General features: G+C 46.8%; 1 protein-coding gene across 6 annotated transcripts in view; it reads right to left on the bottom strand.

The window, feature by feature from the left end:
* LOC120375811 overlaps positions 1–25,616 on the bottom strand; it is a 371,245-nt gene that overhangs the window by 142,096 nt on the left and 203,533 nt on the right. Inside the window, exon 10 of one of the 6 annotated variants that reach the window (XR_005586800.1) lies at positions 1,877–2,199. The exons of the other annotated variants lie outside the window; for them this stretch is intronic. The gene's annotated coding sequence lies outside the window, so the exon portion shown is untranslated. Of the gene's footprint in view, positions 1–1,876; positions 2,200–25,616 lie in introns of those variants that run through there. 6 annotated transcript variants of the gene reach the window in all.

Below are 25,616 nucleotides of genomic sequence, written 5' to 3'. Positions count from 1 at the left end.
CTGCTCTGACAAGGGTTAATGGAGCTGTGTGTGGTGACAAAATGCCGAATCAAGGGAACCTGCTAAAACAGAAGCTGGAGTATTGCAGTGAGAAGATAGTAGGGAATAGAGGCATGTTCAGAAACCACCTTCAGGAAGCACCAGACTTCTCACTCATCAGTTTATCAAACGGAACTTGGCAGCCTCCCCGCCCCATTGTTGTGAGAAACACGTTCCTCTTGACATGAATACAGTAAATGAAGTGAAAACAGGTTGAAATAGCTTTATAAGGAGAGGCAGAGCCTTGTCATGGAAGTGACTCAAAGCAGCACCTCTCCTGGAACAGCCAGAGAGGAGACAATAGCACAGAAGGCGATTGAACTAACCTCTCATCTCTGGTATTTAAGTTTAGCTCACCCTCTGACCAAAGTGACTGCAAATCAATTAGATCTGATGGGTCCTGCTTTAAGTGCATCAGCAGGGCAAATGGTAATGTCTCGCTATTAAAAAAAATCCCCAGCATGTTTGACCTTGGATGAAGTAAAAAGCCCGCATCAGCTACTCAGCCTTCAAGGCTCGCTCTCTGTGAGGGCAGAAGAATAGTGCTGGCGTGCAAGACCCACCGATTATGTAGCACAGACAAAGAAAATATTTTTCTATTAGTGGATAGGGGAGTTGGAAGAGACTATCTCCCCAAAGCCCTTTGAAATAGCAGCTGGCTCACTTCGGCTTGAACATGGCCACTTACTCTATCAGCCATTTGGAGAGAGAAGCTCCATTCACAGCATCTCTCGTTCCCATCCGTTCTCCAGAAGGGCCTGGAGAATGCGCTTGAGTCATGCGCACACAGAGCCCGCTCCGCCTCAGGGAGAGGATCCGTGTTCAAAATGCCAAAATCACAAGAAATTAGGAGATCTGGAAAGCAAGAATAAGCCCTGGCATGGGCCTATCTGGAAAGCAAGAGCAGCAGGGCTAGAAAGGGAAATTCAATTCTAGTTTCCCTGCTTTGAAGCTTCTATGACACTGGAGCTAATAGAGGGGAGTTCATATAGTTTATTCTCCAGGAGCTCTGGTCAGCATTGTTGCTGACCGTGCAGTCCCGTTGTCCAGTCTAGCTGTCAATATCTCAAGCAAAGAGCTTCCCACACCTCCCCTGAGAAGACTGTTTCACAGTCTGATAGATTTTACTGTCCAAAATATTTTCCTGCTGTTCAAATTAGGGCCAGAGGGTGTAACCCTTACTGAGCTCAGTGAAAATTGACTAGCACTCTCATTGTATCAATGAAACTTCTTATGAGACCAAGTGTGCCACCCATAGTCACAAGGGTGAGCAATCTTCCCCATGCACGTAAGTGCTCACCAATATATAAACTGCAGATTAATCTAGTCCAAATATTTTCCTTGGCTTCATTTCATCCCATTATCCCTATTTCCATCCCCTTCAACCAAGCTAAGCTCTCTGGGTGCTAGGAGCAATTGATGATATCCTCCCAATTTTTTCTGCTTTTTGGTACTGAGGTGCCCAGATCAGGCCCTGGATTTAATCCCCTTGTGCTACAAATCTTTGCAAGGTCAATACCCATGCCTCATGGCACCTGGTGGATGCAATCCAGGCAGGGGGAACTGAAGAGGAATGCTTTTTCCTTCAGGGCAGCTCTGACTTTCCTCCCTGAACCAAACAGGCCATTCAAGTCTTCAATTCCCTTTATGTTTACATGCTGTTTCAAAGAGTTTGCTCATTTATGGACTAGACAATTGATTTTGACTCTCCAGCTATGACGAATTGGTATCACTCTAATGAAATAAGTAAAGCCTCAAACAGTGAAAAGCTTGTTTTACTTTTTAATAAGATTTCTTTAATAGAAAGACTTAAACGCTTCTTTCCATTGCTCGTGGCTCAGCACTTCTGGGGTCATAAATTCTTCTCCCACCAGTCTGCTGTTACTGACATATCAATCCTTTCTACTTCTGTGAACACTAAAATTGTGGGGGGGGGGGACCCCACAAGGTTGTAGCTTTATGCATTTTTAATTTAATGAAATTCGGCTTGAGGTTGTGGAAAAACAATACTTGGTCTGGAAGAGCAGAGCCCTTGGAAATCCCTCGGTAAATTGGAGCAGTGGAAATGGCACAGTCAGTATGGCTCCTTCTCCAGAAATATGCAGGGGTTTCCTTGCTGGCTTTGTCACTGCGTGGCTTCCTCTCTAATTCCAAACAGCCCTTTTGAGCAACCAAAATTAACATGTAAATCTGCTATCTGAGTACAAGGAGGCAGGAAGCAAGGGAAATCCCAGTTTCATTCAGGAGCTAGGTTAGAATCAGAGATATGGGGCCCATTCTATCTAGGTACTTCTATGGGTCCATCACTGCTGTAGCCACCACCATGGTGTATTTAGGCTCACAAAGCACCGGAGAGACAGAAGGATTAATTAGAGCCGAGTGAATAATTGATTTCTCAGTTCGGTGGCCGAAGTAATCTTTAAAAAAACCTTGTTTCATTTAACTCACAAGGATTTTATTATTTCATTTGTGAGGGTTTTTACCCTCTGGGGATTCCCCCCCATCTAGCTAAATTTTCTAAATGACAAGTTGAAATATTACATTTCAAAAATGTCAAAATTACAAAGAGGTTTTCCAATGATTAAACCATATCACAGAGATGGTCTGACTTGAGATCCAGGCGAGGAGTTTCCTCTAGCCTAGGTTGGGAAAGCGAGTCTATCCTGTTGGACCCTTTTATTACCGCACATCTGCTATGTAAGATCAGCCACTGTTTGGTGACTCTTCTCAGGAAGCTCTGATACTGCAACCTTCTACTTCTCCTGCTTATAATTAAATTTATTCACACGAGATGAAGTGCTTATATCAAGAGGAACTGAAGGCAGGTACATGAAAAGAGAGGGAGAGTGGCAAAGAATGATTGGAAAAACAGACGAGATAAAGGAAGAAAAAACCAGCAAGATGAGATTTCTAAAGGAGCTATATTCTGTTTGTGATAGGATGCAATGGAGAGATAAAGATTACACTTGCTATAGCGAGTTGTAGGCCAGTGCCAGAGATAAACAAAGTGAGGAGGAAAGAGGTGATATGAATGCCATTGTGTACATGTTCTAAAAGCTCGTACAGCCACATAAACCAGGTGGTGTGCAGTGGAAACGATCTCACATGGAATGAAGCCCTATCAAAATACCATGGAAAAATTCATTAAGTCTGATCTAGTCCATTTCCCTGATGTCCAATGGGAGATTTTCCCCCCTGCAGAACTTCCATTCTGAAAAACTTTGTCCAAGTGAACTTTACAAATTTGAGCAATACGGCTTCCACCACTTCCATTGGAAGACAAAGTAGAGAAACCAAGAACTGAACGAGCTCTAAGACTAAGCGAGATTCAAATATATATAAAAATTCCTCCCAGGGGGGTGTCAGCACTTTATTACTCCCACTGCTAATGCATAGTACTGCTGGTACAACTGCATAGCTACATTCACATTGTTTTCTGAACATCCATATAGTATCAACACATTAATGGAAAGTTTGTACCATAGCAAGGGGAAAGTGTCCTGATCAGATCCTTTCCAGGTTTCTGACCCAAACTTTGGAAGATCCAAAGGACAGAAACCATCTCCAAAACCTCCATTGACTGCTGAAGCTGGGATTTGGGAATTTAACCAGTGCAGATGCTCAGAGAGGGTAGAAAATCAGTATTCAAAAAAGCTGACTTAATTACCCTAATGTCAGTTCATTTGCCATATTAATTCAAGCAGCACTCCGTTACCAGAGGACAGTAGGCTTCAGAGGCTAAGCTAGGGAGCTGCAGGGGCCCCTGCAGAGAGATGCAAATCAGGAGTTTTTAAAGAGAAAACAACAGGAGTAAGAGATAAAGGGAGGCACCTGTTCGGTTGAGTAAACCTGCCAACCTGTTGGCCAGTTAGGCATTTGGAAGTCCCTTCACAACAACCACCAACCAAAGATTTTGCTTAGATGCTGACAATGGGCCAGATGCAGCCCTAGCTTCAGTGACTAATCTGATGAAATACATTATAGTCAGTCAGAAAAACATGGGCTGAAGAACCATCTGCACTGGAAAATTATAGCTGTGAAGTCACCTCATGAACTTCGGCTATGATGGAACCCGCAGTTGGCAGGTCAGCCAAGCTGCCTGGCCACCCAAATAACAAGTCTTCAATTAGTTGGTCATTACTGAGTTTAACTGACTAAACTGCCCTGTGCTCTCATCCAAAAGCCAAGTCAGAGAGAGAGATAAAACTGCCACACTAATCACAGGGACTGAGTGGCTAAGCGGCAGTTCTGCAGAAAAGGACTTGGGAATTACAGTGGACAAGGAGCTGGATATAAGTCAGCAATGTGCCCTTGTTGCCATGAAGGCTAACGACATATTGGGCTGCATTAGTAGGAGCATTGCCAGCAGATCGAGGGAAGTGACTATTCCCCTCTATTCAGTAGTGGCGAGCCCACATCTGGAGTATTGTATCCAGTTTTGGGCCCCCCACTACAGAAAGGATGTGGACAAATTGGAGAGAGTCCAGCAAAATGATTAGGGGCAGGGCCGGCTCCAGACCCCAGCACGCCAAGCGCGCGCTTGGGGCGGCATTTTGCCGGCAGGGCGGCAGGCGGCTCCGGTGGACCTTCCGCAGTCATGCCTGCGGGAGGTCCACCGGAGGCACAGGACCAGCGGACCTCCCACAGGCATGACTGCAGAGGGTTCGCTGGTCCCGCGCTCGGGTGGACCTCCTGCAGGCATGCATGTGGATGCTCCACCAGAGCCGCGGGACCAACGCGCCCTCTGCAGGCATGTCTGCAAGAGGTCCCCTGGAGCCGCGGGACCGGCGACCGGCAGTGCGCCCCCCTGCGGCGTGCCGCCCTGCTTGGGGCGGCCAAATTCCTAGAGCCGCCCCTGATTAGGGGGCTGGGGCACGTGACTTATGAGGAGAGGCTGAGGAAACTGCGCTTATTTAGTCTACAGAAGAGGCGGGATTTGACAGCAGCCTTCAATGACCTGAAAGTGGGGCGGGTTCCAAAGAGGATGGAGCTCGGCTGTTCTCAGTGGTGGCAGATGACAGAACAAGGAGCAATGGTCTCAAGTTGCAGTAGGGGAGGTCTAGGTTGGATATTAGGAAACACTATTTCACTAGGAGGGTGGTGAAGCACTGGAATGGGTTACCTAGGGAGGTGGTGGAATCTCCATCCTTAGAGGTTTTTAACAAAGCCTTGGCTGGGATGATTTAGTTGGGGTTGATCCTGCTTTGAGCAGGTGGTTGGACTAGATGACCTCCTGAAGTCCCTTCCAGACTGATATTTTATGATTCACTTCTTTCCAGTATGAGTGGGGTGGAGTGGGAGTGGGGGCGAGGTGCTTATTTGCACTGGAATGGAAATGCATGTCTTACTGCAAAATAGTCTAACAATTTATATGGCTAACCGCAGGAATAAAGTAATTGCAGTTGTAAACACCACTGCCACAGCGCTGAGCATTCATCTGCAAATCCTGGAAGGAAGAAATATGACCCAGCTGGTTGCATTAGATTTCATATTGGAAGGGGCTATGGACCACTGGCTGCCAGTTGAGTACTAGAACTTGCTCCCCCCCAAAAAATCTTTCTGCAAATACTCTACTTTTAGCTTGAATGTCTTTGCAATGCTCAGGAGGAATAAATGCATTGCTGCTATGGAGCACTGTTTCCATACGGAACAACAGAATTCATAAATTGTGGGTGGGTCCAGTGGCTGCCAGTTGGTGGATCATCTTGAAATAAAAAGAAGGAAATCAGCATGCCAGTGCATTCAATTCCCCCTCTCCTTTAAGACAATCATTTTGTTTACTCCTAGCTAAGTTGCACACACCAACCCTTCTTCAAAGTTGTATTTCAGAAGAGAATATCAGATCCTCAGCTCATGTTGCTTCTTTGACTTCAGAGCCACACTGATTTACACCAGCTGAGGATCTGCCCTGATGACTGAATTTCTCAATGTAATACATTTACCTGAACAGCAAGTTATGGACCAGAACACTGGGTTTTCATGCAGTGCCGACTAAGCAAATAAGAGAAAATGGTTACTTGTCCAGTTAGTAAATCAAAATAAAAGAAAATTTCATTTTGAACCAGTGACCCATTTGCAAAAATCCACCTGGCTCCAGCAGGCTGTGTACATGCAGATGCGTACCTGTATCTTGGATGCATGAGAGCAGAGTTTTTATAAGATCATTTGCTGCAGTGCAGACAGTGAAAGCTGTTGATATTGCAATCGGAAAGTCAGACACGGCAGGATATGCATGGTGCACGCTGGAAGGAGCGGGGCTCAGAAGCGTCTGCTAGAATATCTTATCTGGCAGGTGCCAGAGACCAAGGGGCTCAGCATCTGCTGGGATTTGAATGAACAGCACCTGCTGAGAGGGACGAGGCTGCAAACCATCTCTGGGGAATGGGCTGAAAGTGACAGGAGGGTCTGACTTCAATGGCACTTAAGAGACAGCGAAGCACCTGCTTTGACAGAGCTGCACGGTATAGGCCAGAACCAGGAATCCCACCAGGAATTAGCTCATTACTGATTTCTATGGCAAACAAAAGGGATGTATTTATTGTTTATTAGGCACTCACCGGCACTTAGCACTGGGGAAAGACCTAAATATACTCCCTGCTCCAGAAAGCTTGTGATTTAAATAGTCACAGAAGACAAAGCATACTGGGGCGGGTTAATTTAGAGCATTCAGTGTACATCTCACTTCCACCAAAATAATAGGGCGCAGGGGGAGCCAGCAAACTTGCACTAGGGCTCTTGGGGCTTGCTGGAGAAGTGACTATTTAGGAGAAGTTGGAGACTCAGACAGAGCGAGGGCTCCATGCAAGGGGCAGCCTTAAAGGCGGCTCCACAAGCCCGAGGCATCAGAAGGAACTGAGCAGGGGTCAGCAAGGCTGGCATTGCTGATACAGCAAAGCGGACAAGGTGAAAACGAAAGTGGAGATTCATGGTGCCTGTCTCTCTGCAGCATGATGAGGACTGGGCAGGGAGTAGAATGGGGGCTTTGTAACAGCGACATGTTTTTGTGGAGCATAATGCACGAAACAGTGGCAGCAAAAAGAAACAATCCAGAATTACTGTGGTCCTGTTAGTGTAGGAATTAGCAGCATCAGTAGGCAACAGAGCCATTTCCATCCAGGGCAAAACTGGCAGGGGCGGGGCTCTGTTTCTGAATGTCTATTTGCATCCTGCAGAGCACAGGAAGGAATCCGGGAGCAAGCAGAAATAGAAGGGAAGAAAGTGCCTTCAGTCACACTTTACAGAGGAGTGTAATTACATTGCAATTACACTGTGATCACACCAGGCTTATGCTTTTCATTATGCAATTACCACTAATTCCTATAACCAGAAAGTGAATGATATGAGTGATTTCCTTATTACCCCTGTTAACACATTTGAAAATCTTAGCCTACGAATATCGGTATAAATAGAGCCATCAGATTAATCATTCATAGAGTTTATGGCCAGAAGCCACCCCCAGATCTAGTCTGACATCCCGCGTACCTCAGGCCACCACCACCTCTCAGCCTCCCACACACTAAACCCAACAAGCAAAATGAGATCAAAGTGTTACAGCCCACAATGGCAGGGAAGCGATGAAGTGAGAGCGAGCCAGATAATCCTGGCAAGTGACCTGCTCCCATATGCCGCAGAGGAAGGTGAAAACCGCCCAAAGGCACTGCCATTCTGACCTGCTTGGAAATTCCTTCCTGACCTCACCTATAGTGATCAATTAGACCTTGAGCACAAGCAAGGACCAGCCAGTCAAGCCCCCGCGTGAGAGAGAGAATGCTTGGTGCCACCTCAGAGCCCTGGCCCTCTGTGTCCAGTGTCTCATCTCCTGCCATGACCATCCCTGATAGATCGAGATAAAAATACCCTCCCTGAATATGTGGTGGTGGGGCAGACGGAATATCCCTTCCTGACCCCTGCTGGTGACCAGCTGAAATGCTGCAGCATTAGCTGTTGGAACATAAGACATAAACCCCGAAGTGAAATACAAGGCAGTTGAGCCCTGTCCCCTACCATCACAAACAACCCATTATACAACTGCATTCATAAATTTGTCCAGCTCAATCTTAATTTTGGAATTGGCTGTCCAAATCTGCTAAGGAGCTATGAAAATTTCAACCATAGTGTCTGGGTGTATCAAGGACCTTACACGGCAGTTATCTTTCTGATATATGAATTAGTGGTCATTATAGATAAGCAGAACCACCAGATAATTGCACTACAATTACAATTTAACTACACTGTAATTATGTTACCCTTATTACAAAGTGTGATATCTACAGCTATGCAATAAGTAGTACAGCATTAAATAGAATTTCTCAGGGAATATCTGGTTACAAATATATGTGTTATCATTACATTTACTATCCCCGAATGACTATAGGGTTAAACACTAAAATACACTGGCAACCACCTTACCAGCTAGGAGGTGATTACCTGACTGTCCCACTGGTTTGGGGCAAGTTATTTCAAAATAACTAATTTCCATCCATTTTCAATGGCATCTCCCCTCAGAGATCTTTCCATTTAGCCCTTGGCTGGGGACGGGGTCCCTGCGGAGCATTTAGAATCTGACCGTTTCACTCAGAATCGCAAAGGTCAATGTTTGCATAGTGATTGGACCAAGAAGCATTTTGGAAGGGGATTCAGACTGGGCTGCTGCAGATTGAAGGAGCCTCCTTTAGATGTGTGTCTGATTGCTTTGAGGTAGGCAAGACAGCCTCCCAGGGGGCCCCCCAATTTGGAAACATTTTAATTAAAACAAGTTCTTTTTAGTTGCCATAAAAAAATAATCAAAGGACCAGATACAATAATTCTAGCTGTTTACATAATTCCCTGATAGTTTGTTCAGTTGGTCTTCACAGCTGTGGCTTGTTACAATTGTTCCACCAAAAGCCAGGAGATAAATGTATATTTTAATAAGAATGTTTCCAAAGAGAATTTGGGCCCTTGTGCTATATCTAAATAAACAGTTGCATTATATTGCTGCCAAGGCAGAAAGATCGTATCACATAGCACAGTCTTTCAGCCTCTTCCCCGGCAACGAATTAACAGAAATGATACAAAGCGTTAGGAGCAAACAGTTAGCCTTCATGAAGAGGCACTAAGCAAAGTCATGTGGTTTCAAAGCCAATATGCAAGTTTCTGCATCGTGTGTTGTCCAGGTGTCAGTGGACCATTCCTATCGCTGAGCCAAAAGGAGATTTTGGTTCAAGGTTCATCTCATCCAGGAGAAAGTGTAAAAATGGAAAAAATGAAATGAGGGCAGAAAAGGCTTCACTTTTCCCCAAACCTTTAAAAACATTTGTAAAGGTGTTTAGGTCTGTGTGTGTGTTTAGAAGTGCATGCGCAACTGTGTGTTTCGGGGTGAATTTGTACGTGTCTCTCTCTGAGGGAGACACACGTACAAATGTACGTTTGCAGGAGCATGGGGGTGTGGGTGTGGTTTTCAATATATACATTACATATGTGCATAGTGAGCTTGTCCAAGGAGTAAGAACCCCAATTACAGTAGCACTTAGGAGCCCCTATAAGAAACAGGGCCCCATAGTGCTCGGTGCTGCAAATACAGATCATAAAAAGTCCCCAGAGAGCTCAGTCTAGGGTTTTAATGATACACAACTGGTGGATGAAACAAATGGGGGCTGGGACAGGAGGACGACAAAACAACAGCAAAGAGCATGTTTCAGACAATTCTTGCAGCTGCTGCTCAGGCTGCAGAGTCCACTGAGAGCGCACGCACGCCTCGGACTAGCGTCTTCTCTGGTTTTCATTGCTCCCTCCTCCCCAGTTGATTTTGTAAAACAGCCCCTTTGACCCATGGGTGAGCATCTGACATGGATGTTTCCTTGTGGGAACATACTCCCCAGTGGTTCATTTAGGGAAATGGAGTTGCATCTATCCTCACGCATGTGGCGGGGGAGTTCAGGATCAGTTATAATGCACATCAATCAGCACACGGAGGCTTCCATCTACTAACGGCGGCTCACGGTGTGAACGTTCTAGCACGGGGCTAGCAACCCTCTCCTGGCAGACTTGCGTTCCCTCAGGAGTCACACGGCCAGTTGTGTTACAGCTTGGGAGAGAGTCACTGGCTTAATGCAGAAAAATACCCAGCAAGCAATAGCATGTTTTATAAATGAAAGGGATCTAATCTCATCCCTCAAGGAGGATCCTGGAAAAAGTGAAGGTTTCTCGGGAAGCCTCTGCACTGTGGTGACCGTGCAGCTAAGCTGAGTAACAGCCTTGGAGTTACGATGTCAGTCTCTCAGCAGAAAGCATTTGGGAGCACTGATAGCCTGGGTGCATTTTGCACAACCATGACCAAGCCACTCAGCCACAATGTGAGATAAAGGGACCTTTCTAGTTCCGTTGCAGGACACCCTTCACCTCAGAGAAGCTGGATGCTAAAATAAACAGCAATGCTCAGCAGCAGGGTGCCATGTACATTCCACTGACTGGGGCTGTGACGCGAGCCGGGATTAGCAGCTCTGCTGGAGTTTGAAATGAACTGAGCTGAGCTGTCCCTCCAGCTGCTTTGAAATACAGGAAGCCTGCACTACTGCTCTGCGATTCACCTAGGTCTGCCCCAGTGCCATTTTGCTAAATGTAGCCCAAGCACTGGCTGGGGAAGAGGTTTTTTTCCTCTCCCACAAAAGGATTTTTTTTTTAAATGGCTTAGAAAATGAAGAGGGTGATGGTGATGGGGGAGGGGAGAATGAGTTATTTTTAACAGGCAGGAGCTGAGCTGAGGAAAGCTCCCTGAACATCTGCCATATGAGCTGCTGTCAGCCAAAGCAATGGACTCCATGCTGCTTTACAGAAGGGGATATTACTTATGCTTGCAAGGAGGAATGGCTGCAGCCTGTCCGGTTTGGCAGGATTAGGGCCATGTAGAAGGTTAGCGAGTGCCCCAAAGTAACATGGAAAACTGCTACAATGTCACTCCCCAAACTCCTGTCTCATGTCAGAGGGAGGAGCTTAGAAGTTTCTTCCCTGGAGGCTGGAATTTTCAGAACAGCTCAAACACCCACAACTGGGGACAGATTTTCAACAGCGCTCAGCTCCCATTTCTGGGCCTTACCCCTCATAATTAGGCCAGATTTTCACAAATGAGGTGCCGAGAGCTTTTGCAAAATTTGACCCTACATAAATGTCACAACTGAAGCTGCTGGGGGCTAAGTGCTTTTGAAAAATCTGTCCCAGTTATGGAGCGTGAAGACTGGGAAAACTTCAGCTATTTTGAAAGTCTGGCTCTACATGTTTTCCAACCACAGATCACATATGCACTCAATGTGTCCCATCAGAAAATGCCGCCTGCTTCCAAAGCTCTGCAGGGCCGTTAAATACATTTATACCAATACACACATGTTAACAAGTACAGCACAGGAAAAATCCTGCATGCAAATAAAATCAGCATGGAAGTAGCTGGTGTGTTGGTGACAGCAGCTTTCTTTCTAAATGATGCGGGAGCCCAAGATCAGCATTCATGTGGAGTATCCATGAAGGACGCCCAAAGGTTAATTAGCACATGCAATAGCATCATTACCAGTTTAGCCACAGCACCACATGCATCATGGTCCTCGCTAGCTTCCCATTAGGGGCAATAATTCAGCGAATTGAACCATCATGAGGATATTGTACTATCAGGTCATGGAGGATGCAAACGGAATCTTAGCAATGGCCCTCTGGAGACAGGGAACCAGGACAGAGAATTTATACAGCACGTGGGAGGGAAGGCGAGAGGCCAGAGATGGCTATTCACACATTCATGTTGGCACTTGCACTTGCCCTGAGCATGCAAACTTTCGACCAATCACTAACAACTGCATCTATTCATTTGCACCTTGGTCTAGCTGTCTGAGCCGGGAGCCAGGATTGTCTGTGTTGGGCTCACACTTGCGGCAGGCTCCTCTCTGGACCTCTCTGTCAAATAGGAACAATACTGACCTGCAGCCCCATGGGGCTGTGAAAAGTTTGCAGAGGGCTCCATAAATGCTACCAAGTTTTAGAAGGAATATAAATCCTCCAGCTTCCGGGCATAAACCAACTTCCAGTTGAGAGGAAATAGGATGGAACTTTCCCTGGGGACAGGTTATCCCATCACTGCAGAGTTTTATGCCTTTCTGCTAAGCAGCTAGTGCTGGCCCTTGCTGGTAAAAGGATACTGGTCTTGATGGACCCCTAGTCTGATCCCGTCTGGCAATGCCAGAGTAGGATTATTTGTTAAGGATATTGGCAAAGTCTGGGGTGAGATTCTCACTTTCACTCCAGCCTCTGTCCTGGAGCAGCATAAAGGGGCCTCTAAAGGCACCACATTTAACAGGGAAAAATTCCCTTGGCACAGAAACAGAAGACAGGCCGTCTCTGGCATAGGGGGCTTCTAGGGGGCGGGAGGGGTGTATTGGGGTGGGGCCACAGCACATAACACTGCAGAGATTTGGAGCAGTGCTACTGTCTGTAATGAGCCGTGGAAGACTGCTGTAACTTGGGCAGCCCACCAGCACTGTCTGGGTTGTGCTAGGGAGTCTTTGGCCTCTTGAGGCAGCCCAGAAGCCTGGAGACAAAGGTGGCGTGAAAGCACCTAAAGCACTTTCTCCTCAGCTGCACCTCTAGAGACTCAGAGCAGACTTCCACCCTAGGGGACCTTAATCAGACCCTCTGAAGTTCCTGCTCCAGACGCAAGCCATCTCTCGATTAGCCCACTGTCCCAGCTGACCTTAAATGTTTCTTAAATTCTTGTTTCCTCCAGTACTACAATATCACATTCAGCACAGGACACATCCCCTCCAGGCGCCAGAACTGCTGCTGCTCTAAAAGAAAGAGGAAACTTAAGACATTCGTGCTTGAGCATCTGTGAGAGAGTCTCCACTCTTTTAAAATGACATCTCCTTTAAAGTGGGAGCCAACAGCTCAGCATCCCCCCACCCTGGCGTGATGCAAATCGACCAGCTCAAACAATCAAATTATGGAAGCTCAGTGTAAAAATTACTGCCACTTTGAAGCCAGCATGACCCAGGATGCCTCAAACTTGGGCAGAACGCCAAATTACCACTTAACACAACAGTGTTGAAAAAGGTGGCTAAATGACAATTCTATATATATATATATAGAGAGAGAGAGAGAGAGAGAGAGAGAGAGAGAGAGATACATCACACACACACACACACACACACACAGTCCCCTCCCCTGCCGCAAGTCAAACTCCGCACTGCTGAAAAGTATTCCGGTCCTCTTGCTACAGTCAATGTCTAGTTGTGTTTTGGAATGGGGGCAAAAAAATTAATCACGTCCAACTGAATCCAGACAACTACATTAGGTCTCAGTGTTATCTGAGACTTTATAGAGGGGATGGAGAATTATTTCAATAATCCTCATTACATCAAGTTCCTTCTCCCCACCACACAGTGGGTGTGGAAAGAGGGGTGGGAGAACAAACACACTTAAATCAGCAAGTCAAATGTGTTCACTTGATTGGAGCGTGAGGGACTAATCCCATTCATACCCAAATATAGTGTGAATAGTATGGCGTGTGCATGACTCCCTCTGATTTTTGCCAGTGCACCTCACTTCTTACCTACAGAATCCCATTCTATTCCACCTTCCCACTCTAACAGACTAATTCACTCCTAGCTCACAGCACCCCCTGTTGTTCAAGTGCCGAGCTCCACAAAATTCTGCTAGTGTAAGCTATTCCCCACCTGCAGCACCACCTGCTAGTCCAATCCTGGGCTGCAGTAGAACAGAAACTGCCAAATGGCTGAACTCTGTGTGCTGTTTTTATGATATGCACAACAGGAAACTGGCATGAAAACCCAAAGTCAAAAGAAAAACTCCTCCCCCCCCCCGCCAAAAAAAAGAATGCTGGTACCTTTAAACTCAGCAAATTCCTTCCCCCTGCAGATAGGATTAAGGAGCATCCAAATAGCATAACTATATTAAAAGATCAGAACGTCTGCATCTTGAAGACAATGAGACAGCATTTCACTCATCTTAACTGCTTCCAGTTTAAATCACTAGCTAGATGTGTTCATAAACAAACACCACCTTCCTCAAACAATAGTGGGGATTGAGAATGTTTGAGAACAATTATAGAGGCAGCCCTGGAATTTCCAAGCCATGTTTCCAATGGTTTCCTGTAGTCCCAGACTGAACACTGTTTAATTGTAAAGCTCTATTTACTGTGTATTGCAATTTAGAGAGTTTTTATTCCACATCACCAGTTCCGTGAGTTATTCGTGTCACTTTCATATTTATTTGGACATGGATGCAGGGCTAAACATTGGGTCAAAACAGGAATACACTTAAAAATCAGAGGGTGAATAGGCTTGCAAAATTAGCATAATTAACTGCTCTGATGTAGGTGAATTGTTTCGTATATAGAACAAGTTATACTCTAGACCAAGGGCATGAGTGGGCACCATACAGAACAGAGAAAGGTGTTAAAATTATATAGAGGACTGATCCTGATTGACAACAGCTGAGGAGCTGGTCCAAAAAGTCAACCACACAGTTTCTGGCTTCAGAAATGACGGGGCTGGGTCTCCCAATACTGGTCCAGTGAATCAAGATACAAGATCAGCTTATTGATTCGGCATGTCCAATGACTTATGCTGAACAGGGATCGGGGAAGCAAAACCATCCATGCTAGCTAGCTAGGCTGTGCAGGGGTCGGGTGACAGTCTAATTCCACCTTATGAATAAACAGATGACAGTTGTGTACGTACAGTGAATCCTTTGCCTTGCATCAGTGTTGCGTTGGCTGTATTAAAATAGTCTGTGGTTATTCCTTCTGGCTGCTGGAAATTCTTCAGTGAGTTATTAGAGTACAGTGCTGACCATGCACCCTTCTAGTCTATTATCCTGCAGCATTTCTCCAAGTCTCGTTTGAGCTGGAGTGAATTCCCAGTATTGCTATAATTCTGTCTCAAGGAACAGAGTCCAAACATACATCTGAACCATCTGACGTCTCTCTGCTGCTCCCATCTACTGTTAGAACTAGTGTATCTGCGTTTCCTGCATTCCCTCAGCATAAATATTTAATGGCCACAATGATGCTGTGGTAAGAATTCATTTAATTAATCCAAACGCCACCGGACAGCATGCAGATGGATTTGAAGGCTAAATGGTGTTTTGTATGTGCATAGCTGTGACCACTGGGAGCTGGAATCATATCAAATCTCACATGGCTAAGCCCAGGCTAGCTTTGTGGGTATTCAGACGGGGGACATTTCCAGGATCCTATAAGGAAGCAGTGTAGGTAATTCAGTAGGTGATGCTCTTCCCACTATCATGTAAAAAGTGCCCCTGCTTCATGCTAGGGGGCAGGGCCCGGGGTCTCGGCGGCAGGGGCCCTTCCGTTCCTGGACCCTCCGCCGAAGTGCCCGACGGCGGGGCCCCCGCCGGCGGCGGGACCCGCTGCGGCGCAGCCTGGTCTTCGGCGGTAATTCGGCGGAGGGGGGCCCCCGCCGCGGGTCTTCGGGGCACTTCGGCGGCGGGTCCAGGAACGGAAGGGCCCCCCGCCGCCGAATTCCCACCAAAGACCGGGCTGAACTTCGGCGGCGGGTCCCGCTCCGTCTTCGGCGGTAATTCGCCAGCGGGGGGTCCTTCCGCCCCGGAGCGGAAGGACCCCCCCGCCGGCGAAGACCGGGAGCGGCAGAAGCTCCTGCGCCCGGCCGCACACGAGTTTGCCGGGCACCCCGGAGCGAGTGAGGGACCCCGCTCCAGGGGCCCCGAAAAACTCTGGTGGGGGCCCCTGTGGGGCTCGGGGCCTGGGGCAAATTGCCCCTCTTGCCCCCCCCTCTGGGCGGCCCTGCTAGGGGGTGCTGTGCTGCCTGAGGCTCTGGGTTTCCCTGTCATATAAAACCCTTAAAAATCTCCTGGGCCTAAAGGCAGAGTCCATCCAGAGGTAGCTGCATTTCAGTGGTGGGTACAGTGATGCACTGAGCCCTGAAAGACAGAATTTCCAGAAATTGAGGCCAGATATTTTCATAGGAGGTCAGCCCCAGCAGCTTCCCAAAGAACATAGATTTCTGTGTTTACTTGACTGATCTATACATCCCCTAGCTGAGTGATTTGATGGTGCATCTCCCACGGTGTGTCGTCATCTTTGGTTTGGGTGGAATCCATGCCCTCCCCGTCGAGCCCTGCACTGAAACATATGCATTCGTAGGCTATATGGTGGTGATGCCCCACTTATGAGTTTTCATTTGTCATCTCCACTGACCATCACCTGCTTCTTCTCAGGTTTCCATTTCATGCACCTTGCCCGGTCTCCCCATTGGGTCTTCGTGATTAGCTGGCATAAGGAAAGCAGCCTCTTCCCTGTGCTGAAAACCTCAGCTGTCAGCTCTGTCCCCAGGATCTTCTGCATGGCGGCTGGCACAGCTCCGTAACGGCAGCTTGAGGTTGCTTGTGAACGTGAAATGACTAGGTGATTTGAAATGCTTCATTAAAGGTCTTTGGGGTGGGTCTGCTGCACAAAGGCATAACCCAGTACAGCCAGATTCCAACGCTCGATAGGGTGATGTGACAACAGCCTGCGCTGGTAGTCTCTTTTCAAACCGTTGCTAGCTTTAATGCTGTTTTTGGGAAGCCTCTCTACTGCAGCATTGAGTTGGGCAGTTACCGCAAATAGCACCGAATCCCACCCTCCAGCCATCTGGCTCCTCACGGATCAGTTCCATTTTCCTTTCCAATTATGCCTCTGACCCTAGTCCCACAGGAATTCCTTACACGTGCACACAGAGGTAAGGTTACGCCAGTAGCTTGTTCTGCTTCCGTGATCCAATCTGTTAGCAGTTACCAAGCTATCAGCACTCAGGCCAACTGCAACAGGGTTCCAAGCCAGGACACTCATCTAACCATAGAAGAACAGCCCTTAATGCTTCCCATGAAGACAGAAAGCAGCAATTTGAGAGAGGGTATTTTCCACTGAACCTACCAATAATTTCTCTGCAGGCTCCAGTGCAAGCAAGATCACCCTTGACACTGTCACAGAGGTGCCATCTCACAAGGCTCTCATGTCAGCATGGGCAGTTAGACATCAAGTAGTCTCCCAAAGGAGCTGGGAGGAGGCACCACTACTCGACTTATTCGGAGGTAGGCTAGACAAAGCACTTTGGAATGTCTTACAGGGAGCCCTCCTATATCCTCTGAGAATGCACTAATACAGCTACACGACCAATATGTCTTTGAGACTTCACTATCATTGGGTTGTGTCACTCAGGCCTCCTCAGCAATGCCTCCAAAACTTGGTTGGTTAGAATTCAGAAGACATTCACTTGAATCAGTCTGAGTAGCCTGCCGTAGTTCCTATGGCAACCAGATGGCATTCTCCATTACCATAGCAACTTGCTGCCGTTTCTAACTACACCTTAACATCACAACAAAAATCAGGTTTGTTGTCATGGAGATACGTGTATTTCCCTTTATTGCAGAGGTGCTTAGAAAGTAGGGCAAAAGCTACCGAATGGCACAACAGCCAATAAACTGCACAGGTACCAAGTAACATGACTTTCCTAAAGGCAAGAGACAGATTCCTCAGGCCAAGAATGCTCAACGACAGCACCATGAGGGCTCTCTGGTGTCCCATTGGGGTTCCATGCATGCAGGTATGCGTGGAGCTAACCAGCTCAGACCTTGGCAGACCCAGAAACAGGTCAGTAAAGCAAAGGTTCAGATTTTTATGTGGAAGCCTTGTTCTGCTACTGGGACAGACTTGGGTTTCTTTTTTTATTAATTCCACTATAAATAAGCAGTTCACAATGCATCCATATTCAAACAACATCCCTAACAAAGCCAAGAAGCAACATGAAGCTAAGATAGGTGCCTTGGTGGGACATTTACGTCCTAAACACTGGATCTTACCTATATACTCGTGTGAATTGGTTGCAGATGAACGGACTTATTGTGCAACATGGCTTGATTTCAGAATCAATGAAATATGCCACTGCGTCTGCTTCCTAGAAATTGGTGACAATTTGTCTTATCGTAGCATATAGGAGTCACGGACCAGGACCCATTGTGCTAAGCACCGTACAACCAGAACAAATAGCCCGTTCCCGCCCACAAAAGCTTACAGTCTAAGTAGAACGCATTGCACAGTAGTGTTTCAGACCAGGAGATAGCAGGCATCTGTCCCTATGACGCAGAGCCATGGGTCCACCAGGAACAAATGTCATGTCAAGGTTCTGCTGGCTAGCCCACCAAGGGAGAGCTGTTCAAAGGCGCAAATGAGAGTGAGGGATTCAGACCCCCTTTGGCGGCCAGTGGGAGCTGCGTACCTCTGGAAGTCTCCCTTACTGCTACACCGTTACCATTAGAGCAAGTTGGGAAATTCGTTTCCCCCCGCCCCAACACGAGAAGTTTAGATACTGAATTTTTCTCCCCCACACCTAAAAAATGTTCAGCTTTTGAATCTCCCCCCCAAAAAATGTTTGACAAAAGCACATTTTTTTTCCAGTGAAAATTTCCATTTTTATGAAATAGTCATTATCCGTTGGGAAAATGTTTTGATGGATTTTTTTTTGGACCAGCTTCTAGTACCCACAGCTCTGTCCTTCCATAAGAGTTAGCACAGGAAGGGAACATAAGGCACAAAGGAAACAGATGAGAAATTATGCGAATGCATCTGGCAGTGAATCCGAGCCGAGAGCACGAGAAGAGCAGTGCGCAGAGTATGCTAACATGGAGCTGGCTGGAAGGGAGAGCTGGGGTGGTCTACATTGGAAAGTTAGGTAGACCCAACTACGGATCAGAAATTCACACCCCTGAGAGATGTCATTAAACACACGTAAGCCCCCAGTGTAGACCGCGCTAGGTCGATGGAAGAATTCTTCTGACCAAGCTACTGCCCCACAGACAGGTGGATTTACGACAGGGACAGAAGAGCCCCTCCCGTCGCTGTCGAAAGTGTCTGCACTACAGTGCCACTGCAGTGTTTCTAGCATAGACATAGCCTTCAGCTGAGATACTTGTTGTGACGCAACCCAGCAGAGAAAAGCTCCAAAGAGGCACAGCTCCCTTGAAGCACCCCTGCTGGTAAGCTGGCAGGGATTAGACATGAGGACAGGGGGCAGAGCCCAGCACCTGCTGACTTCAGTGCGCATCAGGATGCAGCAAGGCAATAAACCTCCTGACGCGGTCTAAGAAACGTGTGCAACTGTGGACACAGGGGTACGGATTGTTTCTGCTGCCGCTCCTACTCATAACAACAATGACAAACTCCTAAGCCGTTTAAACAACTGGGGTTTATGCAAAGGGTGAGCCACTGAACTGGCTGGCAGAAGGGCTATGGCAGACCTATGCGTGAAGGAAGGAAGCACTAAACTGACAGTCTAACATTGTTTCACTCGCGGGAGCTCTCTGCTTTCCATCACTGTGCAACGAAGAAAGGATACTCTACGTAAATATCGCACCCATTGCTTTTATGTTAGATTTGGATGATAGGATGGGATCCCGAATTGTATTGGCTTTATACATATGGTTAAGTTACAGACAATATGATCCTGCGAAAAGAGAAATTGCCCCCACCATAGTCAGATGCTGCCACGCCATTAAGTTTGCAATGGCCAGGTCACTTGATAATGGGGTTCAGGGAGGTCGGCAGGGTGGATGGGTGCCGGGGGAACAGAATTGGGCCTGGTGCACTTGGCCAGGCACGTGGATGGGAATGCTTGCCTGACACCCATCCTCTTGGCCAACACGCAGAACTGAACCGGGGAACTATAGAGCAAAAAGCATGAGCTGCGATGGCTTCAGCTAAAGTTCTGTAGGTAGGGGCTGTGGCTCTCATCACCTGCAGAGCAGCACAGAGGGGACCTGTAGCACCCACTCACCAGTGAGTTACACTTGTCACAACAGGCTATCCGGATCATTAGGAGATGAGACGAGCCCTCTCATCATTGAAATAGAGCTCAATGTGAGTCATTCATAAGGGTTCAGGCTGTGATGTGGCAACACCCTAATGCTTTCATTGCAGGCAGGGCATGGCATACCCCATGTGGGTCACATGAATGCAGCCCCATGTATCAAGAGACTCAGGGCCTGGTGTAAAAATAATAAACAGTGCTGCCCAAGGAATTGGCCTCTTTGGTCAAGCTTCTTCACTACTCTCTTCCTCAGTACTCCCATCTGTAAAATGGGGATAATGACTGTCACCCACCTCTGGAAAGTACCATATAGCAGCTGTTATCGGGGGGTGAGACAGCAGCAGAGCGAGTTGAGAAAGCCACCAGGAGAAATGGGAAGTGGCTGCCAGACAGTTTAAGATGTAAACACCCAAATGATATCAGAGCACTGTGGTCCAGCCACTAAGATTCATTCAGCCTGTAGACAAAGTTACCTCAATCTGCAGAGCTCTCAAAATAAATGATTTTCTAAGGATACAAAGGATAATGTTGTGGCTGGAATGTGACTCCAGCCCAAGGAGTGCGAATGTGATTTGCAAGTAGAAAGAAGCAGCCTCGTTTACATCAGATAAGTGGAGTGATTGGCTTTCTGCTTTTTTGCTTTGTTTAAATGACACAGAGAATAAGAGATGAGGCTGATTTCAAATTGTATGGATTTTTTTTCATTTACACCAGCTGGCCCTGGTCTTCTAGAACAGAAGCTCTGAAAATCTGCATTTGAAACTCCAGCCTCCAAAATGGTTATTGCCCTCCTTGCATTTCACCTTGTTCTTGGGAAAACATTTGCTTTATAGCAAAACAACTAACCATAAAAGCCCCATTACTTGCTTAGGAGATGTTGGGATTGATCCCCAGCTAATGGAAACAGAGGAAGCTCCATTGACTTTAATGGATCTACACCCATTTACACCAGCCGAAGATCTGTCCCTTTAGGTACCATTATATATGTTTTAATCTCTCCCAAATGTGCTGTGAAAGCGAGCAACTGTTTAGAGCTGGTTTGTTCAAAGGAAGCTTCAACTTTCCCCAAACTCCATAATACCGGAGACCGACTGGATTTTTATCTCCTGCTATATTTATATTCCAGCATGTTTAGAGCATTAATACTCTTGGTATTTAACCGGTTATGGTTCCTTTCAAAAGCATTAAACAAACCCAACTGTGTAAATGTGCCCAACTCCCTTGTTGCTCTGAATAAATGAGCTGGAGACAGCAAAAATGCAGACAGATTTTCCTGGGCTATTTAACAACTTTGCCTCCTGAGCTGCATCATCCTGATTTTGAACTGTGACACTTGGCTGCTAACAGGGGCCTTATGTCAGCACAGACAAGGAGGATAAGCCTAGCCATGTCTAACAGGCAGGGGCCAGGATTCCCAAAGGAATTCTGCTGGCTCATACTTCATTGCATTAAAACACCATTTTGAGCACCAGACCCCTCTCCCTGAATTGTAATGCCTGGAACGCTTGTGTTAGACTGGCCACCAGGCATCACTCATGCAGTTCAGCTCATGCTATTCCTAGAGTGCTTTTCACGGATGCCATTGCTAGACATTATGAGAGGCTGCAGAGAGCTCTTCTGAGCGGCATTAAGGCTCTTGATCACTGGCACTTCATATTAAACATGTGACTTTGAAAACCCCAGGAGAAATTGCACTCAAACATAGGCCAGCTATGTACAAGTGTCCCTTTGCTACATATTTGCCAGACCACCGGCCTGCGCAGATGGGTTCCCTACCCTCACCAGAACCCAGGCAGTAGTATTTTGACAAAATGGAGTTATACGGTATTGCCTCGGAGTGCGAACAAAGATCAGGGCCCCATTGTGCTAGGAGCCATATAGATATGCAATGAGAGACAGTGCCGGCACCAGCAACTCTATAGTTTAAGAATGCAAGACAGACAAAGGGTGGGAGCAAGGAAGGCTTATTAGCCTCCCTTTACTTGCCCAAGGTCACACAAAGCCTGTGGCAGAGCCAAAGAAACTGTATCCAGTCTCTCAACTCCCTGTTCAGTGCCTTAACTCCAAAGCCAGCCTCTCTCTCAGTGCTGAGCACAGCCACACCACCAGCTTCCAGCTCCATCGCTTGCAACTTCTCTATCTGGAAACTGAGTTTCTACAGACGCTGTGACAGGTTGACACTATCCTGCAGCTTCCTGAACAAACCTTCTGGAATTTAGATAAGCTTTACTGAATGAAGGCAGACCCTTTTGGGGTACATTGCGTTAGAAATGCAACTGTGCATGTGTGTGTCATTGTATGCACCATCTCTAGTAGAAAGGGGGGATGCTAATGAACTTCCTCCATTACCAACCTTTGAAGCTAACCCCAGGAGAGATGCATATATCAGTAGTCCCAACTGGATTCTCCAGAGATCCACAGGCAAAGCGATTTTTGGATTAAAAGCCTGAGTTTAGGCTGACTCAGAGCCTTTATCCTGATACAGCAAATAGCCAGGACTCCTGGTTTACCAAGGGACCCACTCCTTAGGGTAGGGTTGGAAGGACTTGGCCTACTGAGGCCTCATCCAATTGTGTGCTTGTTCTGAGCTGAAGCGGTGATCAACTTGTAACCACAAGGAAAACGCTGGGGCAGGTGTAGTCTCTGGTAAGCTTAGCATGCGTGTAGGCTCTTCTATTGTTTTTAATATGTTCTCTCTATAGTGCTTTGTACCTTCAGACACAAGTAGGCTTGCTTAGAAAACTCTGGAGTAACTTATATCTGCAGCAATTGATCTGATCAGTTGCTGTAGAGAAAACAAGCAGGTCTGTTTAGGCAGACTGTCTTTGCTGGAAAATGCACAGCATATGCAGGGAACGGCACAGCCCAGAAACACCCTGGTCAGAAGGGACAGAGATTTGTCTCTCCGCTCAAGAGAGGCAACACTTGGGGAGAACTAGAAGCATGAGAGCAGGTGCCCTTGCTGAACTGTCAAGGGGAACATCAGGTGCAGTTGCCCTGAACTGTGACAGATGTGCTGGCAGCTCGTATGGAGTTGGGATGGTGGTTGTGGGTTGGGAGGGGATTCTTCAGCTTTCCCAGGTTTTGCAAAAGGAGAGCAGCAATATTCCACACTTAATGACACTTCTTACTGGGGGTTATTAACTTTTATTACATATTTGTGTCCAGTAGTACCTGCAATGTGCTAGTCCCTTTCCAAAGGGCTGTCTGCAATGATGTTCCAGCCATGAGACAGGACATTCAAGGGAAAGGCATCAGAACTCTGATTCTGGGCCCACTAAGAGCTTGTCTACACTTGGAAGCTTACCAAAATAGCTATTCTGGAATAGCTTGCCATGTGGAATAAGAATGCCCACCTGGGAGCTTATACCATAATGCATATTCCAGAAGAGTGACATCAAGTGTGGACAAGCACTTACATTCCTGTAAATCTGGAGTAACTCCACTGAAATCAAGGCAGTTACATAAATATAAAACCTGGGTAAGTGACAGCTGAATCAGGCTCTCAGATTAAAGGGATGGAGCTTGCTCCACCACTGCATCTTAATGCTGCACTGTTTTCAGTTAAGTTACCGCATCAGAGCACTGGAGCAACGCAGTGGGGAATGAAGTCAAAAAAATGCAGCTCCTGCTATGGGCTTTTGAGATCACTGCATCCCTTCTGAGCTCTGCTTAGCTCAAGTACAGAGACTCTCTCTCTCTGAAGCCCAGGCTTTGAACGCAGCCTGAAAGAGTGCCTACCACGAACGCCACTTTAAGGATAGAATGCTGCTGCTGTGCCTGGAATTGTGTCATGAGCTCAAGCAAGTGGAGATGGAGGCAACTCACTCTCCTCTCCATCTTTTAGCTCAGCCCGAATACAGACATTTGGTCGCCCATCAGTAGACAAAGGCTCTTGCCTTGCAAGAGGCAGGGAAGTAGTTTCCCCAGCGAAAGGCGGCCTAGAAGCTTGCAGTCTCACTGGTTCGAATAAGAGTAACATAACATTTATGTAGCACCTTCTATTACGAAGGATCCCAAAGCTCTTTGTAAACTAGGGGCCTGAATCACAGCCCGCTGAAGACAGCGGCCAGATTCCCATTGACTTCAACAGGCTTTAGATCGAGCACCGCAGACAAATACAGCATGAGGAAATGTGACCAGCTTGGGCTGAAGGGTAGCAGCCAGCTGGTTCACCATGGATGACGGCGGGATGGAGGGGAGACATTGGCCAGGGACACGTCTCCTCCACGTGAAAGCACAATTCATGGCACTGATACCTGAGAAGCCCCCTGCCACCAGCTGATATACGAACCCAACACATGAACTGAAAGCTCAGCACTTATTTTATATGCAATTTAAAAAAAAGAAAGTGTGTAAGGCTAGGAAATCACATGCCACAGACGATGGAAACCCAGCTTGAGTATTACTTCCCACCTTGGAGTGTACTGCCTACTGCTGCCTTCTCCAGGAGCCAACTGCTAGCTATCATATCCTTAATGATGCACTAAGGAACCCTTAATCGCCTTGAAATGGATCTATCTTAATTGATCTAATTGTGTTGGCTGGGTTCATGTCTGAGTGTCACAGTGAGACATCTGGCTGCCTATTGGCAGCGGAGAGAGGACACAAGGACAGTTGCGGGGAGCCATGCACTGGGGCTGATTTTCCTCCGGGAAACTGTAGAGTCAGGCAGGAATTTTCCTGCAAAACTTTTATTATTGTCAGAAAATGCCAATTAATTGAAAACAAAACCATTTGTGGGAGCGGATCCGTGTCAACAAGTCTCCCAATTTCAAAAAAAATCCCAACCAAAAACATGAAAGAAATGGTTTTGAAACTAATGAAACCTCCCATTTTGACATTTTCTAAATGAAAAGCGTCATTTTCCAGTTTGAAGACAAAGGCTTTTTGTTTTGTAATGTTAACAAAGATTAAAAATGGCCAAACTCAAAGCAAAGCAAAATGTTTTGAAATTATCCAAACAAATCATTTCAGTTAACCCCTTTGAAATTCTTCTTTGCTTATCGGTTTTAAGAAGTTTGAGATTTTGACCTTGCACCCCATTTGGAGTGGGGAAAAGTGTCAGAATCTTGAAAATTCATGGGATTGGCAATCCATTTCCTGCCCAGCTGTAGCTGATGGAAGGAACAGCAGGTAGTTCGGGGGGGTTGGGAGCCCTTTAGGATGGGTAGGATTCCCTTGCATTCAACACACCCTCAGCAGTCCCTGCATGTCTTCAGTTGCGCCTCTGCCATTTGATTTTTCTCTGCACCCTGGGCAGTGGCCTGGATAGCAGGCATCTCCTGTTCGTCTCGGATTGTGAATCTAATTCACCTGCTTTTACCAGAGCTGCATTTGGTCTGGGACTAAGGGGTCATCTCATCATCCCTTTAGCATTACCGATTCTGTTCATTCCCTCTGAAGCACCTGGCACTGGCCACTGTCGGAAGACAGGATACTGGGCTAGATGGACCTTTGGTCTGACCCAGTATGGCCCTTCTTATTTCCAGATTCCATTGTACTTTTCCTTGGGCTTGTTCTCTTCCCTGCTCTGTTCTTCTATCATTCCCTTTGATATTATGAACAAGTCAGGCCATACTCATTGTACAGGGGAGTCCTCCTCTATTGTGTTGGCTCCTGCCACCTCTGTTCCATGATTCTGGAGAACACCCCCAGTTCTGCCACTTCTCTGCCATACTGGGGAGTCCCCTATCACTCATTCATCCCTGGAGA

Source organism: Mauremys reevesii, linkage group 12 (genome assembly GCF_016161935.1).
Source record: "Mauremys reevesii isolate NIE-2019 linkage group 12, ASM1616193v1, whole genome shotgun sequence".
Taxonomy (NCBI): Eukaryota; Metazoa; Chordata; order Testudines; family Geoemydidae; genus Mauremys; species Mauremys reevesii.
This window is presented reverse-complemented; position numbering and strand designations above follow the sequence as displayed.